General features: G+C 48.3%; 1 long non-coding RNA gene across 1 annotated transcript; it reads left to right on the plus strand.

Moving 5' to 3' along the window:
- The first annotated feature begins 227 nt into the window (after window positions 1–227).
- LOC132346084 (uncharacterized) lies at window positions 228–17,992 on the plus strand. Its single transcript, XR_009495775.1, has 3 exons — window positions 228–2,614; window positions 11,234–11,359; window positions 17,922–17,992. It is a non-coding gene; the product is annotated as an uncharacterized lncRNA (long non-coding RNA).
- The last annotated feature ends 228 nt before the right edge of the window (window positions 17,993–18,220 follow it).

The following is an 18,220-nucleotide window of genomic DNA, read 5'->3' on the forward strand; positions in this document are numbered from 1 at the left end:
AATCTGCACCGTCCTACCCTTCCCCTCCAGGCTTGCTCTTCTTGGTGGCCTGCCTCTGCCGATGTGGCCTTTGCACCAGCAGTGGTCTCACCAGGGGCACCTCCCTTATTTCAGCCACAATACTTCTACTAATACAACCTGAAATCACATTGGCTTTTTTGGCAGCTTAGCCCTGGCATCACTCTTAATGAGATTTATTAATATTTAGTGTAAACTAAAACCATTTTCTGGGCTTCCCTGGGGGCTCAGGGGTAAAGAACGTGCCTACCAAGCAAGAATATCAAGTTTGATCCCTGGATTGGGAAGTTTCCTTGGAGAAGGAAATGGCAACCCATTCCAGTATTCTTGTTTGGGAAATCCCATGGACAGAGGAGCCTGGTGAGCTACAGTCCACAGAGTTGTAAGGAGCTGGACACGACTTAGCGACTAAACAACAACTAAACTCCTTTTGTGCGTGCGCACCATTTGGCCTTCTTTCCCCCAGCCAGGAGCTGTTCTGTTGAGTTTGGGAACTAAATGCCACACTTTTACTTATTCCTGTTATCTTTCATCTTTTTAATTTGACCCATCGTTCCTTCCCTGTCATTCATGGCAACTTTCTGTCATTTGGAAGCCTGTTAGAAATGCATTCTGCGGCTTGACCCAGATGATTATTTAAAAAGCATTTTCAGTTGTGGATGCACGTACTCGTGCCAGCCTGCGGCTTGCATTTCTCTACCTTTTTCCAAAGGTAACACGTCCCCTGCTTTGCTAAAATGTCAGAAAAGGTTAGAGCCAGATGTTAGAGGCCGGGTGGCTCTAGTCCTTGGTTTGATGGATGAACTGTGGGCAGGGAGATGGAGGGGTGCTGGGGGGCCACGCATCTCCCCACTTGGGCAGAGTCGACCATCATCCCTCAGATACTCTAACCCGGGTATCCTTCGCTTATGCGCTCAGTAAACAGACTGTGTGCAGCTTGCACACAGCCCACTGGAAGCTTCCGACAGTGGACAACAGAAGCCCTGCCATGGCCACAGCAAGCTCATCAGCTAAGAATACACAGATATCGTGGACCCTGACCATTTCACGGGATGTTGTCCGGCCCTGGGCAGGAACGGAGCACTCACACATGCCAGAACATGGATGAGCCTGGACAATATTCAGGCAAAAGAGAGAAGCCGGTCACAAAAGGCCACACACTGTGCGATTCCTTGGATGTGAAATGTCCAGGCTTGCCAAACCCGCAGAGAGAGAGAAAGGAGTTGCCAGGGCCTGTGGGTGGAGGCGGAGACCCGGAGTGACAGCCAAGGGTCCAGGATTTCTTTCTGGTGGGGGTGGTCGTGAAAATGTTCTGAATTCATGCACAACTTCGTGAATATATTCAAAACTACTGAACTGGACACCTTCAAGTGGTCTAAATGGTGAGTTTTATAGCGTGGGCCTTATAGCTTGGGTTCCAGGTGGCAGTGCTCTGGTGAAGAATCTGCCTGCCCATGCAGGAGGTGCAAGAGACCTGGGTTCCATCCCTGGGTCAGGAAGATCCCCTGGAGGAGGACATGGCAACCCACTCCAGTATTCTTGCCTGGAGACTCCCAGGGACAGAGGAGCCTGGCCGGCTACAGGCACTGGGGTTTGCCAAGACTCAGACAGGACTGAGCACGCACCCACAATAATGGTTATATCTTAACTTTTTGAAAAGAAGCCACAGGGATCCTTTGCCCTTGTGGACCGTGAGGCAGAAAGGAGGTGCGGGGGCAGTGAGGGGGCGCTCTGGGTGGGGTAGAGCTCCCCAGGCCAAGGTTTCCTAGAGGAGAATTCCGGCGCAGGGCTCTGCAGCATCCGCAGGAGGGACAGCAGTTAGCACCCCCAAGCCCTGATCCCCACCCCGATCCCTCCCCATCCCCCCATCCCCCCCACCCCGCTCCCCCGGACAGTGGCGGAGGAGGACCCAGTGGCCAGCGGGTCTGATGGATCCTTTTCCGGGGCGGGAGGCGAGTGTTGACCAAGGTCTGCAGAAATCGGAACGAAGAGAGAAGCAGCGCTGTGTGTGCGCGCCAGGCGGGGCGGGGCCGGGGCCGGGGCAGGGGGAGGCAGTGTTTAAATAAAAAAAAGAAAACTCCCTGTCTGTTGGAAGCTAATTCCTTTCACGTTGGCCTGAGTGATCGGCGTGGGCGGCGCAGCGTTGGCAGCCCGCCCCGCGCGGGGGCGGCCGCGTTGGTTCCCGGAACAAAAGTTCAAGGCCAAGGCCACGACGCAGATCACCTAGGGCGGCGCCGCCCCTCCCTGCCCGCCCCACACCCGGGTCTGGGAGGGTGCACGCCGCTGCGCACACACGCACACACACCAGTCACGCACACACACCAGTCACACACACAGGTGCGCACGCAGATCATCACGCATACAGTACATAAAAGCACACCTCCTCCCCCTCTCGCCCCCGCCCCTCGCCCGAAGCCGAGAGCAGCTACTTGACTTTCAGAGCCTGTTAGGATTCGGCTTTCTCCAAAAAAAAGAAAAGAAGGGAAAACACTAAGGCCCCTCTCTCCCAGGAAGACCAGCCTCCAACGTCTTGTGCTCTCAGCACAGCCAGAAGCAGTGTTTGTGCAGCTTGGTGTCCTCACGGAGCTTCACCCCGGTAACTAATCACCCCCCACCCCCGCCCCCGCCCCGGCGGTGAGCTCAGCAGAGTCCCCGGCAGCCCTGGCTCCGGTCTCCCGGAGCACCAGCCCGGACCGGAGGTCAGACAGGTCAGAAGGCAGGGCCCAGCTCTCCAGGGGCTGGAGACTTATGAAGCGGGAGCAGGGCTGGCTGGGGACACCAGGTCAGCTCTCGGGACGCCGCGCCCTCACGGGGCACCGTCTGCTGGCCTCCAGCCTGGGGCGCCCAGGGAGCCAAGGGCAGGGGCCACGGGCCAGTGGGGCGGACCGGCCCGACTGCCTGGTGTGGCTTTCACAGGGCAGCAGCTGCCTGGCCTGGCAAAGGAAGGGCTGGCCGGGTGCCTCCACGTCTGATTCATGATGTGGGTATCAACACACCTGACTCCCCGGCCGGCGAGGACCCATCCGGATGAAACTTTTGTATCTGAGGACCAGCTCACACTCTGCAAGAACTCACTAGGGGTTGTCACCATGCTGGTGGGGTGGAAAAGAGAATTTTTCTTATGCGAAAGAGCTTCAGAGATATGTATCCCTGTTTGTGTGTGTTTTCTGGAAAGCTGAACCTGAGGAGCCTCTCCTACCGCTGTTTAGAAGCAGGCATCCTTTCTCTCTCAAAACGGGTGATGGGCAGCAGGACTCGACTCCCAAAGGCCTGGTCCTTAGGGCTGGAAAAGCGTGTTGAGATGGCTGCCTCAGTGAACCTCACCTGAATGAGGCGGCTTTCTGTGACCCCACCACCCCCTCCCAATCTGCTGGTGGAAAAGGAAGTTTAAAAGAGGAACTGTCCAACTCAAAGGCCGGCTTCTGTATCATCGCTTGGGCTAGCTGCTTGTCCTAGGGCTCATGATTGTTTTGGCACGTTACATGAAGCACAGAAAAATACACTCATCTCTTTTTTTTTAAAAAAAGGCATTAGATCAAGAATTCTAATGACTAAAGGAGGGACAGTGACAGAAGCAGCTATTCACAGCCTTATAGATCAGCTTCAGAAGAGAAAAATGAGAATTATTCTGACCCGGATTTCATTCTGAGCCTTTCATTGAAAATCGTACCCATTTTCCTTAAACTAGGATTATTAACTATTTTCTAAATGCTGCTGTGGACATTTTTAGGACTAGGCAGGGAACTCAGGGTATCCTTTCAAAGATACAGTTAAACCAAATCCATTGTATTTAGGTCAAAGTGATTTGAAATGCTAGGTTGAATGGACCTAGATGGACTCTTGATGAGTGCAGTGTGTACACATTTCCTTCATAAGTAGGTTGATTTACATGTGACAATATGTGTTGGGTATATTTTTTGGCAGCTGGTTATAGTATCAAGCGTTCAAATTCTATTTCTGCCATTTATTAGCTAATTAACTCCCTTTAGATTTAGGGTCTCCATCTTCACATGAACAATGGTAAAAATAGTTCCCTGATAGGTTGTTGTAAAGATTCAATAAGAGACTGTCTGCAAAATCCTTGCAGTAGGCACTTCTTATAGTAGGCACTTCTCTATGCCTTGGATTATTTTTCCATTTTAAGTTCCATGCACCTTTGAAAACTCAAAAGATGACAAATCAATTCTCAAGTTTATATGGAGGCAAAAGACCCAGAATAGGCAATACAATATTGAAGGAGAAGAACAAACTTGGAAGATGGATGCTACTTGACTTCAAGACTTACTGTAAACCTGCAATAAGCAAGTGGAGAAGGAAATGGCAACTCACTCCAGTATTCTTTGCCTGGAAAATCCCATGGACAGAAGAGCATGGCAGGCTACAGTCCATGGGGTCGCAAGAGTCGGGCATGGCTGAGCGACTAAACTACCACCACCATAGTAATCAAGACAGTGTCAAAGAATTGATGCTTTTGAGCCGTGGTGCTGGAAAAGACTCTTGAGAGTCTCTTGGACAGCAAGGAGATCAAACCAGTCAGTCTTAAAGGAAACCAATCCTGAATACTCATTGGAAGCACTGATGCTGAAGCTGAAGCTCCAATACTTTGGCCACCTGATGTGAAGAGCGAACTCACTGGGAAAAAAATTGTTGATGCTGGGAACGACTGAAGGCAGAACGAGAAGACTGTAACAGAGGATGAGATGGTTGGATGGCATCACCAACTCAATGGACATGAACTTGGGCAAAGTCTGGGAGATGATGAAGGACAGGGAGGCCTGATATGGTGCGGTCCATGGGGTCCCAAAGAGTCAGACACGACTTGGCAACTGAACAACAGCAACGACAACAAATCAAGATGGTGTCGCATCAGAAAAAAAAAAAAAAAAAAACCTGGCAAATAGATCAATGGAATCAATACAGAGCCCAGAAACAGATCCATGTAACACAGTCAACCAATCGTTGACAAAGGAAGCAAAGGCAATGCAATGAGACAAAGATAATCTTTTCAACAACTGGTGCTGGAACAACTGGGTGGCCATGTGCAAATGAATCTAGACAGAGACCTTATACCTTCACAAAAATGACCTCAAAATAGATCTTAGGCCTAAATGTAAGACGCAAAACTCTAAAACTCCTAGGGGAAAAAAAAAAAAAAAAACAGAAAATCTAGATGACCTTGGGTATGGCAATGATGTTTTAGATACAGCACCAAAGGCATGGTTCCTGAAAGGAATCATGGATAAATTGGATTTTAGTAAACTGAAACTTTTGTTCTATGAAAGGCAATCTCAAAAGAAAGAGAAGACAAATCACAGGCTGGGAGAAGCTATTTGGAAAAGATACCTCTGATAAAGAGCTGTCATCCAAAATAGACAAAGAGCTCATAGCCTCAACAATAAGGAAACAAGCAACCCAACTGAAAAATGGGCCAAAGAGCTTAACAGACTCCTCACCAGAAAAGATATACCGATGGTGAGTAAGCATGGGAGGAAATGTTCCACGTCATGCGCTACCAGGAAAATGTACATCAACAGCAGTGAGATTCCGTATGATTTGGTTATTTTAGTTACTGGAGCTAATCAAAAGCATACCTATTAGGTTGCTGAACTGTGTATTTGTGTTTTCTCGTGCTTTTGGTTAGAAATAAGCATTGATTAAAGGAAAAAAGGGGAAAGGAGGGAGGGAAAAGAAAGATCGAAGGAAGGAATGAAAGATGAAATATGCTAGCCAAGCAAACAGGACTCCTTAAAACAGAACCATTCCATCTCATCCTAGCCTGATTATCCACATGTAAATCTGAAAGACTTTGCTGACAGAGGTACATTTAGTCAAAGCTATGGTTTTTCCAGTAGTCATGTATGGATGTGAGAGTTGGACACAACTCTGAGCTGAGCTGAGCGCTGAAGAATTGATGCTTTTGAAATGTGGTGTTGGAGAAGACTCTTGAAAGTCACTTGAACTGCAAGGAGATCCAACCAGTCCATCCTAAAGGAGATCAGTCCTGAATATTCATTGGGAGGACTGATGCTAAAGCCAAAACTCCAATCCTTTGGCCACCTGATGCGAAAGAACTGACTCATTGGAAAAGACCCTGATGCTGGGAAAGATTGAAGGCGGGAGGAGAAGGGTATGACAAAGGATGAGATGGTTGGATGGCATCACCGACTGGATGGACATGAGTTTGAGTAAACTCCGGGAGTTGGTGATGGACAAAGAAGCCTGGTGTGCTGCAGTCCATGGGGTTGCAAAGAGTCAGACATGACTGAGCGACTGAACTGAACTGAAATTCAGTTAATTTCAGAACAGAAATTAGAAAGAAGTAAAAGGTCTTCCCGGCCTTCCTCTTCCTCACAGGGAGCCCCTCCCCCAGCGCAGGCCGCGGCCTGTCGCACCCGCTTATGGAGCCCTTCTTTATCTTGTAATAGTACGCTGAGTAAACGCTCCTGGAATTAGAACTATGTAAAAACATCTGAAACTTTGAAAGAGAAAAAGCACACCAAAAAGGAAATACACAGTCAGAACGAGTTCAGTAAACGTTTGTGAGATGAAGGCATTCTAGCCCCAGCGGTAGCCTACTGTATCCCACTTGCCCGTGGGGACGTAGGGCTGGCTGTAGGACGGTTGCCCCGTTTCAGCTTCCTGTGTTAGTGTCGGGTGTCCTTGCCCAGACAGGAACTGCTGTTTCATGTCACCTGTTTGCGAGGATTTAGAGTGCATTTTTCAGACCACTTGCATCACAGCCATCTGCTAAAACAGTAATATTCTAGGCCTTTCCAAACGCCCTGAGCTGGGAGATTCTAAAGAGAGGTAGTGCCGTGCAGCGCAGTTAACTTCTTTGGGAGGGAGGGGAGAGGTCTGGCTTCCAGAGAGGGGGTAAGTGAGAGCTGAAGTGGGTCCAAAGTCAGCATGATACCCTGGAGTGGGGCGGGGGGGTGGGGAGGTGTGTGGAGAGAGACTGGAAGGGGTCTGGGAAGTGGGGGTGGGATTGGGGGCTGGCAGGGGTGGTGAAGAAGGTCAGGACCGGACAATCCTTATCCTGCCAAGTGAGGGCCTAAGAAGCACTTGTGGGGGCGAGGAATTCATTACTTTAACTTGCAAAGTCAACCAGCTGAAAAAGCCAAATTGTTTCATAATTATATTGGTGGGAGAGCCGAAAGAGAGAAGGACATTTTCATTTCCCATGACAGCAAGTCTATAGGTATTGCCACAAATGGGTCTTTTTTTTAAAGTGGTGCACATACTTTACTTAGCAACTTGGCAGTGATTCTCAAAGGACTAGGAAGAGAAGTAGTCTAAAATTTCATTTGAAATGGTTATTTCTGTAGAGCTCAAGTGCAGAGAACTCTAGTTTTCTACTGGTTGATTTCCACCCCCCCCCACCCCCGCCCAGCCGTGTCTGAGTTACAAAAAAAAGGTATGATTTATGTCTGAAGAGTTCTTTGCCCCCCACCCCCACCATCCTGGCTGTGTCAGACTTTCTGGTGGGGGAACCCATGACAGTACATTTCAAAAAGCCCCCATGGGAGCCCCTTGTCCGTGCCTGGGAGCTTTGGGACAGAAATGAACAGATCAATAAATAATGAAAGAAAACTCTAACACCTTTTTTAAAAAAAATTCAAATATCCCATTTATTGTGTTTTTTTTTATTATTAAAGCTATGCTTATAGAATAAAATATAAATCTGAAAAAAATGCTGGAACTTCATTACAAATGTAGATAACTCATATAAATTCAACCACGTGATAACACCTTTATGAGAAAGTCAATTCAAACCTGGCTATTCCAGGATTACAGTCATGATATCACTTCTCTACGATACTCCTCTTCCTCCTGAATCCCTTCTATGTTTTCTAACCCATTCTAATTTTTGAAATCACATATTTAAATATTAAAAGATTCATTGTATAAAAACCATCTCCCAAAATGTCCTTGGCTGGCACCATCCCCGGGTGTTCCTTGAAGTGACTGGATGACCATTTCATGTAGGCCCCTCAGCCATCCCCACCAAGGACAGATCTCAACCTACAGAACCTTCCAGCAAACCTCCAGCCTCTCAAGACTTAAGTGAAGGTCTCCAGCAGAAAAGGCCGAGACCAAAAAAAACAAAACCAATCTTATTTGCAACCAAGCTCAAGGAGCCTTTGTCAGAGCCAATCAAAGCTCTAAGGGGCAGCCAGTTCATTGCGTTGAATCATCAACCGCCCTTATCAGATCTTGGTTTGTAAGTCCCCCCCCCCCCCGCCCCGAAGTAAAGAGGTGCAGAAAGAATCCTTTTGTGCTTTGGAGATTGACTTCAAAGCAGGCCTTGAAGTCACCTGCAGAGATGCTTTAGTAGTAGTAGTGTTAGTCACTCAGTCATGTCAGATTCTTTGTGACCCCATGGACGGTAGCCTGCCAGGCTCTTCTGTCCGTGGAATTCTCCAGGCAAGAATACTGGAGTGGGCTGTCCTTCCCATTTCCAGGGGATCTTCCCAACCCAGGGATGGAACCCGTGTCTCTTACCTCTTCTGCATTGGCAGACAGGTTCTTCCCCACTAGTAACATGTGTGGAAATTATAAGCAAGAATCAAAATGCGCTCCATTGATTTCACACAGTTGGGCAGGACCCCCAGGGTTCAGAATTACCACTGGGATCTAACCGTGGCTGAAGCACCGTGGCGGACCGCGCGTGGAGAGGGAGGACGGACAGTGCACATTTTGGGGTCTGCTCTGACCTCCCCGCGCCACCCGGAGGTGCTCCTACATCCCAATACCTGGGCTGAGGCTGGAGGAGACATGCCAGATTTACCTGCTAGAAACAAATGCTCACCTTGTGGTCCAAGATTCTGGCATAAAGGGGATTCTTTGGGTTGTCTGGTTTGGCCTTCCTTGGCCAGTTCTTTACTTAGACTTTGGAGACTCTGGGTCTTTAGGTGGCATTTGATCCCATCGAGGTGGCCAGTATTCAGATCTACGGTTCCAATTTCCATATCCTCTCCTCGGGAGAGCACATAGGAAGACCTACGTGGATGATGGTAAAAATAATAGTAGACAGTATTGTTATCAGTGAAACCTGCAGTGAGTTGGGCTGTTTTGCTGGCACCCTGGAGCCAGCCGTGGTGCGGTGCCTGATTCAAAAACCAAACAACCCAGCAGGCAAAGAATAAAACAGAGAGCAAGTCCAGTTCCTGGAAAGGCCAAAGGAAAGAGTCTTTCACCATACACAGTGACGCTCCTTCCCGCCTTTCTCCTCCATTCTTCTCTGTGTCCGCATTTCAATTCTTTCAGACTCCCTCTCCTGCCTGAACGCTGCCCCTCCGTCCTACCACATCCTCCCTGCTTCCCCTTCTCTTTTCTGAGCAGCTGTAGTTCTCAAACCTCTCCACTGAAAATCCTACCATCGGCTCCCTCTCCCTCTCTTTTATTTTCCTTACATGTGCTAAGTCATTTCCGTCACATCCAGCTCTTTGCGGCCCCATGGACTGTAGCCCGCCAGGCTCCTCTGCCCATGGAATTTTCCAGGCAAGAACACTGGAGTGGGGAGCCATTTCCTTCTCCGGGGGGATCTTCCTGAACCAGAGATTGAACATCTGTTACGTCTCCTGCATTGGCAGCCAGGCTCTTTACCACTAGCGCCACCTGGGAAGCCCATTTTCCCCTATTCCCAAAATATCAAGACTAACTGGCATTCCAAAAAGCGGGGGTTGGGGATGGGGTGGGAAAGAGAGTGTAGAATTGTTGGTGCCTTTACATATGTGTTCCCTGAAGCACTACTGATACTCTGTTGATTACCTATTATGTGTTGAACACTGTATTAAATTACTGAATTTAACAGATATCTAAACTGCGGCTTTGTTAAGTGCTAGCTGAGGACGCTGTTCCAGGGAGGTATTCCTTCATAATAGGGTTTGATGATTAAATACATTTGGAAAATGTGTTATCTCTTTTCTGTCTCCTGGAGATTTCCAGTGCACATTAAATTTCTGATAATTCCTACAGTAAATATGCATATTTGTCATTGGCTAACCCAGGATTTCCCTCATTGATTTGATCACTAAACTTACCTGCTCATGGAAAACAAGAAGCTAGCGTCAGAGCACCCTTGGCCCACACAGGTCAAGACGTGGCAGCCACCGAGGTGCACAGGTGTTCTGTGTTTGCAGGGTCTGGAGATGGACATCCATCCTGGTTGACTAGGGTGTTTGTGTTGATGTAGACGTGGGCTTGTCTGTTCTTAACAGAGAGGTTTTGTCCCCCAGGCATAGGGGATGGATACGGATGAGCCAGTAAGACAGTGCAGTGATGGCTTAAACTCAAGACAAAAGTCCAAGATGGCACCCAGCGGTCCTGGTGGGAAGGAAAAGGGGTGGATACCTTGGAGACCAGGAGGTCAGACCCTGGCCCAGCAGCTAACACTGGTTCTCACAGTGGCACACATGATGTCATCCTGCAGCAAACACACTGAAGCCCTAAATTTAAGCTTGCTCTAGACTTTGGCTGAGGACTAAAAACAAATAAACAAAAAAAAAAACAAACCGTTAAACCAACTTGGTCCTACTGAATGGCACTTATTTTAAAAAATGGTGATGCCGTTCCAAAATCCTTACATCCTTTTGTGCTCTTTCTCACACACCCCTTCTCCACCAACCCCCACGTTTGTCCCTCAGCAACATTTTTCCTAAATCAATTAGAGACTTAGTGTGAGCCCCCAGCCTGAACCACCCAAGGAATGGTGTGGCCCTAGCCAGGGCCAGCCTCTGATTTCTGGCATTGAGGCTGCCATTTTGAAGCGCTACTTTGAGATCTGTGGCTCCAGGCATTATGCTGTTTTGCTGTTTGCTTTGAAAACTTCTTTAAAGCAAAGCTCAAAGAGGAGAAAACTACCGTCTGAAACATTCCTTTTAGAATCCAGGGAATGACTCACAGAGGCTGTTTTGGCATCTAAGCTCCCTGTTGAGTTAATATGATTAGACTCATAAATTCTATTTTTGAAGTGTAGACTCTGTACCCTGAATATTCTCCCAGAACAAAAAAAGAAAGGAGGGGGGTAATGACACCCCTGTTTACCAACTTGGTATTACGTGCTGTTTGTCCGCTTGCTTTTGTCTTTCATGGTCTACTATTGCAATTGGATTAAAGAGACTGGGCAGATTATTCAGTTAAGTTGCATAATGCTCTTTAGAATAAATCATGTCCCTGTACAAACTAATAATGTGAAAAGTTCTGTTTTCACCAGATGTCCATTGACAGATGAATGGATAAGCAAAATGTAGTTCATCCACTCAATGGAATGTTACACAGCCTTAAAAAGAAGTGAGATTCTGACCCAGGTCACAACATGGATGAACCTTGAGGACATAATGTAAGTGAAACACACCAATCACAAAAAGACAAATATTATATAACCCCGCTGATATGGCGTCCCTACGGTAGTCAGATTCACTGAGAAAGACGGCAGAATGGTGGTTGCCGGGGGCTGAGGGGGGAGAAGTGAACAGTTACGTGTTTAATGGATAAGAAGTTTGACTTGGGAAAGATGAACAAGTTCTGGAGATGAATGTCATCATGGTATTTCGTTGCTGTTCAGATGCTAAGTCGTGTCCAGCTCTTTGCAACCCCATGGGCTGCAGCACACCAGGCCTCCCTGTCCATCACCAACTCCCGGAGTTTACTCAAACTCATGTCCATTGAGTCGGTGATGCCATCCAACCATCTCATCCTCAGTCATCCCCTTCTCCTCCCGCCCTCAATCTTTCCCAGCATCAGAATCTCTTCCAGTGAGTCAGTTCTTCGCATCAGGTGGCCAAAGGGTGAATGCTGTTAATGCTATTGAACAGAATATTTTAAAATGGTTAAAGCGGTCAATTTTTGTTATGTGTCTTTTACACGCCCCGCCCCTCCCCAACGAACACAGAAATTTCTCTTTTCTCTGGAGCCGACATTGAGCAATACCTGTGTCCCAACTTCGCCCTGCTTGTTTCTGATCTTCCCGACTCTGCTATTCCAGAAATAGCCGCATTCCTGGTTCTCCAGAGCTAAGACATGATAAACCTAAGTCCCCCCTCATCTGGAACGGGTACGACTCTGGCTGAGGGAGGTGGTATTCTCACACTCTTTGCCGGATGGTCTTGGCAGAAGGAAGGTGAAGCCAGCCTTCCCGGGGAAAAATGTCTCAACCGATGAAATCTCATGGCTCCTGAGACATGTTCTAAGTCACTGTAGTCATTACAATCAGTTAACAGATCCTTTGTTCTTGTGTCATAAATGGGCCGCCACGGAGTGTTCAAAGACATGCAACCCTCCAACTTGGCCATAAAATTCACCCTAATCTCCAGACCACTCGCTCTGTGTTTTATTTCCAACTGTGTGGCCAGCCAAAGTGTTGAAGCCCTTTGTGTGTGAGGTAATTTTTGATAAGTCCCATAAAGCGTTGAGGCTCATAATAACAGACTTCTTGATTGCCCATTAAGGGCGACTAACTGGGCTAGCCACAAACCTCAGAAGAAGTATTCTGTTGTTTGAGGTTAAAAAAAAGAAAAAGATCTTTATTCTTCCCACTCTAATAAAGGTCTTTGAGAACTTCGTTTTTGAAAGTGTCTCTGGCATGACCACAGAGGTCATAACACCCACATTGTATGTATTTTCTTGCTTTCTCTTTAAAGCATGTCACACATTTCAGATTGACATATTAAGAGATATCTACATAATGTGACCAGTCATAACATTCCAGAATAATCCCTGTTACGTATGTTTTCCTCTGTTTTGGCTGGATTTGCTCTGAACGTCTTATTTGTTGGATCGCCTTCCTGTCTTTAACAGGCATTTGGGTTAAATAAGGATTGGGTGGACCACATACTCAGTCCTCAGATAAACTTTCCAAGTAAAAAGCCTGCCAGATGGTTTTCACATGCAGATCATTCCCAATTTCTTAATTGGGGGTAATTTGGAGTGATTCAAATGTACTGTTGGTTGGCTGTAACCTCTCTCCTTCACGCCTCTAGGCAGAGTTGTTGATGTACCCTAGGGGCACAGGGGATGGGAAAGACGGATAAGAACTCAATTACCACTGGTTTCCAGGACAGTTAGGAAGGTCTCTTTCTGGCCAGGGCTGGGGGAGCAGCCATATAATACAGTGCACATGCAGTGCCTAGGGCTAGGGACTTGGCTGGGCCTGGTTGTCACCACTTGAGATGTCAGGCTGGGCGCCGTATTGCACCGGCCATGACAACTAGCTCAGAGTAGAGTAGGAAAATGACTTAGGCGTGGTTATCTCCCACTCTGCTCTGCTGGCCTTTGCCCACATTTCTTTGCTGCCCTCCTTTAAAGCCTGGGCAGCAAGAAGTACGTGCTTTCTTCTGGAAGTCCTAGGATAAGCCACGGGAGAGCCCTTCCCAATGGTGTCCACACTTTGTGGTCCTGGAAGGCAGGCGTGGTTGGAGCCCTGCACAGACATAAACAAGCCCGATATGGACCCCAGGCAAAGACCTCCCTGGTGTGCTGAATGAGGGGGTGGAAATGGGGAGCAGAGGGGTGCCCCTTGCTCTGGAATGAAGGGCAGCTGGAAGAAGCTCGTCCCAGACTTTCCGGAAACTCTGTAAACTGTGAAGAACCAGAAGGGAGCAGGCAGGCAGGGGCTGCCTCTGGTGAAGCTTTGAGCTGGAGCCTCCATTTCTCCGTCTGAAAATAAGGGCAGCGCTGTGAAGAAAAGAAAGTGAAGTGATGTGCTGAAGAGCGCTGGGAGTGGGGTTTTGTTTTTTGTTAACTTTTTAGCATAGTTGAGTAGCAATGTTGCATTAGTTCCAGGTGTACAGCAAGATGATTCAGTTATACATGAATCAATTCTTTTTCAAATCCTTTTCCTATTTAGGTCATCACAGAGTATTAGCAGAGTTCCCTATGTTATTCAGTAGGTCCTTGCTGGTTATTGCTTTTAAATATAGCAGTGTGCACATGTCAATCCCAAACTTCTGAACTATCTCCCACCACCCCACCCTTCCCCCTTGGCAACCATATGTTTGTGGCAGTGGTTTTAGATGGATGGTCAAGCTACAGCCAAGCTTAGATCTCAGGGATGCCAAGGGAAGCAAAGACACAGGAGGAAAAGCTCTGTGTGGGGTGAAGCGTCAGGTGCAAAGGTCCTGAGCAGGAAGGGTCTGAATTGTTTACATGGGTGTGTGCTCAGTCCTGTCTGGCTCTTTGGTGACCCCAGGGAGGAGCCCACCAGGCTCCTCTGTCCATGGGATTTCCCAGGCAAGAATACCAGAGTGGGTGGCCACTTCCTTCTCACAGGGATCTTCTCAACCGAGGGATCAAATCCACATCTCCTGTGCTGGCAGGCAGACTCTTTACCCCTGGGCGACCTGGGAGACTGAGGTGTTTGAGGAGCAGCCCAGTACGTGGCCAGAGTGAAGTGAGAGTGCGACCTGTCGGGGCTGAGTTTACAGAAGTGGGGAAGGGCCCTCACTCAGAGCATCAGTGAGGAGGGGGACGGCTTCTCGTCCTCTGAGGGCACTGTTCTCACCTGCAGCCCTGAACCACACAGGGGGACAGTGGAGGACCCGTCTGATTCCACAGCTAAGGACGCTGGCCTCCTGTGCCCCTTACCACAGCTTCTGGGGCTCTTATCTTCTCTGCTAGTACCTCCGTCCACCTGGAACAGTCCAAACCTTTATCCTCACACAGCTTATCATAGCCTCAACAAAAGGGCAAAGCCAGGACACAGGCCATTCTTTCCACCCGTTCTGTTTTCCTTCTCTGTTGGGGGTGATTTATCCCCTAGGAGACACTGGGGACATTTGGAGACATTCTTGGTTGGCACCAAAGGTGGTGGAGGGCGGGGTGGCGGGGAGGTTGCTACTGGCATCTGAAGAGTAGGGGGAGGGATGCTCTTTAGCATCCTACTGTGGGCAGGGTGTTCCCCTGAGAATAGAGAATAATCCCATTCAAAATGCTGATGGATGGAGAAAAAGACCTGCCAGGGAGTCTGTGAAGGAGGATTTTCTTCCAGAAAAAAAAAATGACCCATAAGCTGGCTCAGCTCCTTCCCAAATTAAACACCTCCCTCCTTTGTCACACATCAGAAATTTTAAATGAGTTTCTATTTCAGTCCGTGGGGTGGGTTTTCTGTCTGTTTAGCAGGCTTTCTGGCAGAGGCCGGATGTGCCATGGACAACTAAGTGTGGTTCACAGCGCATCATGAGGGGAAGTCCCAGGATGGGCCGGAGCCAGAAGCACAGGCCAACAGACCACCCCAGGATCCGGGGCTGCTCGGAGCTCCCAGAAACTGGACCACGCCCAGCTGGGTCCTTCTCCAGCGAAGCGCCTGGATGCACGGCTTAAAGTTGTAGGCATTTGCTGATACCATGGGCTTTCACTTTGAGATTGTTTTTCCCCCTTTAACTCCATGGACTGTAACCTGCCAGGCTCCTCTGTCCATGGGGATTCTCCAGGCAAGAATACTGGAGTGGTTGCCATTCCTTCCTCCAGGACATCTTCCCAACCCAAGGATCAAACCTGGGTCTCCTGCACTCCTGGCAGATTCAAGGTGAGCTACCAGGGAAGCCCAGTCTTAGAGCTGGGAAGGGTTCGAAAATCCTCCCATGTCACCAGAGCCACCTTCTCCTTTATGGACACACTCTGAGAAGCAGTCTGGTCTCTGATGATTGTCAGGGATGGGGCCTTGTTATTTCACAGAGAAATTATTTAGAAAGAGGTATTATTTTCCTTTTGCTGCTGTGACAAATTAGTGAAAACTTGGAAGTTAAAACGACAGCAATGCGGGCTTTCTTAGCTCTTTCTTGCTGTTACTGTTCAGTCGCTCAGTCGTGTCCGACTCTTTGCAACCCCTGGACTGCAGCATGCCAGGCCTCCCTGTCCATCACCAACTCTTGAAGCTTGCTCAAATTCATGTCCATTGAGTCAGTGATGCCATCCATCCATCTCATCCTCTGCCATCCCCTTCTCCTTCCTTCAATCTTCCCCAGCATCAGGGTCTTTTCCAATGAGCCAGTTCTTCACATCAGGTGGCCAAAGTATTGGAGCTTCAGCTTCAGCATCAGTCAGTCCAATGAATATTCAGGATTGATTTTCTTTAGGATTTGCTGGTTTGATCTTTCAGTTCTGGAGGCTAGAGATCCAAACTGTTTCACGAGGTTGTGCTCTCCCTGGGGCTACAAGGAGAATCTGTTTCCTTGCCTTTTCCAGCATTTAGACCTGTGTCCCTTGGTTCCTTGGCTGGTGGTCCCTTCCTCCATCTTTGAAGCCAGCAGTGCAGCATCTTGCTTTCATCATCACGGTGCCTTCTCTTCTGTGTAAAAGCTCCCTCTGTCTTCTGTAACACTCGTGAAGGCATTTAGGAGTCATCTAGGTGATCCAGGATAATGTCCCATCTCAAGATCCTTAAACCCATCAACAAAGTCCCTTGTGCCATGTGAAAGTCACTCAGTCGTGTCCGACTCTTTGTGACCCCATGGACTATACAGTCCATGGAATTCTCCAGGCCAGAATACCAGAGTGGGTAGACTTTCCCTTCTCCAGGGGATCTTCCTAACCCATGGATCGAACCCAGGTCTCCCGCATTGCAGCTGAGCCACAAGGGAAGCCTAAGAATACTGGAGTGGGTAGCATGTCCCTTCTCCAGCATATCTTCTTGAACCAGGAATCGAACCAAGGTCTCTTGCATTGCAGGCGGATTCTTTACCAACTGAGCTATTAGGAAAGCCCCAATGTGCCATGTAAGGTAACCTATTCAGGGGTCCAAGCACATACTTCCAGGAAGGACATTATTCAGCCCATGACATGCCTTAAGGTAGAAGGCTGGTACCAGGCCACTGTACTGGTCATCAGCCAGCCTGGAGGACAGGCTCCGTTAGTTGTGGTCAGGGTCATTAAATCAGGACACAAGCCAATTTGGCACCCTGTGCGTTGGGAGGCTACTCCATGGGGTGTGGTAGACTCTCTTGCAAGGACTGCCCAGAATATTTTCCTGGAGACATTTCCATCTTTGAAGATAGTTTGGGATTAAAGGAATGAAGGTCAAATGACAAGGGCCGAGCTAGTTAGGGTTGAGCCATGGTCACCCACTCCGTTAAAGGAGGCAAACCACAGTCGAGCAGAGGGAGACTTGAAAACTCCCGAAGGGGCACCATCCACAAGACTAACAGCTCCTTCCTTCTGAGCTTGTGCAATACTTTGCTTATGGGAAGTGAGGTCACCCATTCCTCTGTCCCTTTTGCTAGAGCACAGCAGGGTGGATGCAATCTGCAAAGTGTTTGTGGAGGTTGGGCTGAGCTCATTTTCATCTTCCAACCCAGCAGGGATTTTTTCCCCCTTTAAAAAAAAAAAAAAAAAGCATGCTTTTAAAGAAATGGCCTCCGAACAGTCCCAGTGAACTTAAATCCTAACAAACACATCATTAAACGTATATGACTTCCTTCCAGAACATTCCATCCAGATGCAGAGGATAGTTAAGGCATTTATTTTCAGACCACCCTCATACTGTCCACCCCCCTCCCCCCACAAACCCCTCATTTGACGAAATGGCCTCCAGGCCAAAAAAAAAAAAAGTCATAAAGATCTAAGTTGATGATTCTCTTTTTTCTTTTCTCAATTAAATGAGGCTAAATAGGCAATCCCAGGTGGCTCAGTGGTAAAAAAAAAAAAAAAAAAAAAATCCGCCTGTCAATGCTCGAGACATAAGGAGGTCCAGGTTCGAATCCTGGGTCAGGAAGATCCCCTGGAGGAGGGCATAGCAACCCACTCCAGTATTCTTGCCTGGAGAATCCCATGGCCAGAGAAGCCTGGCGGGCTAGAGTCCTTAGGTCGCAGAGTCGGACATGACTGAGCAACCGAGCAGGCACACAAACAGGCAATAGCTGGTTTCAGAAAACAATCGAGGACATTTTGTCATTTTCTCTATTTTGTAGGTACCGAGAAGTTGTCACCACTTCTTCCGGGTCTGTGAGTCCAGCTGATTGCTGAGTTTGAGCAAACTCCAGGAGATGCTGAAGGGCAGGGAAGCCTGGAGTCCTGCAATCCATGGGTCACAAAGAGTCCGACACCACTTAGTGTCTGAACTACAGCAGTGATGTATTACAGTGAGCATAAGATGAGGCTCGAGGTCCGCGGGAAGCCCAGTCTTCCACTGTCTTGGGGCCAGTTGGTTCTAATCTGTTTATGTCATGTGCTCAAAGGCTGAGTCATCCTTTCAAGGCCTGTGCCCTGC

Source organism: Bos taurus, chromosome 1 (assembly GCF_002263795.3).
Source record: "Bos taurus isolate L1 Dominette 01449 registration number 42190680 breed Hereford chromosome 1, ARS-UCD2.0, whole genome shotgun sequence".
Classification (NCBI taxonomy): Eukaryota; Metazoa; Chordata; class Mammalia; order Artiodactyla; family Bovidae; genus Bos; species Bos taurus.